The sequence below is a fragment of the Carlito syrichta genome, unplaced genomic scaffold, assembly GCF_000164805.1.
Source record: "Carlito syrichta isolate Samal-C Ts95f unplaced genomic scaffold, Tarsius_syrichta-2.0.1 Scaffold73650, whole genome shotgun sequence".
Classification (NCBI taxonomy): domain Eukaryota; kingdom Metazoa; phylum Chordata; class Mammalia; order Primates; family Tarsiidae; genus Carlito; species Carlito syrichta.
The window spans coordinates 196353-197174 of record NW_007017746.1 but is presented as its reverse complement, the minus strand read 5'-3'; positions in this window follow the sequence as shown (position 1 = coordinate 197174).

The following is an 822-nucleotide window of genomic DNA, read 5'->3' as shown; positions in this document are numbered from 1 at the left end:
CTTCCTCTCTATTGTCTTTCTAGAAGTTATCAAATGTTAGATAACTTTAGAGGATTCCTACTTCATTTTAACTTCTGCAACTTCCTTACTTTCTTGCTGATAAAATATTTGGTACACTTTATTTGACACTTTCAAAAACAAAAGCATTCCTGGATTTCTAGTCAGTAATATTGCTTGAAATTGATGTTACAAAGTTAATTTTAGTAGACTTAAAATATACTTATTCTGAGATTATTTCTTACTTTAATTCTTTAATTGGACACTGATATCTGCACTATAGGCAATTCCTTTATACTCCCTTTTTGTTTTAATATTATAAAATGCAGGCTTTACATTTTTAAAAAGAACTAAGTCATTATGCAAATGATAATTCTACCTTTGTGCTATATACAAAATGGCTTTCCTCATAAACATTTGCAATCTCTTTCTTGACAACAAAGCAGAAGAGAAAATTGTGAAAACCCCAGTTAAGAATGGCATCTCCATGGATGACAGGATTAATCTTCAAGAAAAAAACTGTATTAGTCTCTCATTTGAAATGGTTTTTGCACAGTTGATTGGAGTATCTTGGGGTTGAAAATATTGGTAAAATTGTTTTTACTTCTTTGATTTATGTTTCAAGTTCTCACATACCTTATTTCTCATGAGCATTGTGGTCATATTGATGTGACCTACATGTAGATGTCAGAAATAGATAAATAGCCAGACTTTTTGAAAGTCTGACTAAACTCCATCTTCAGGGATATTTTGTCCCTTTTATTTTGTTACCTACTATGATAGTATTTGATAAAGGGAAATTGAATAAGTACCATGAGAAGAAAC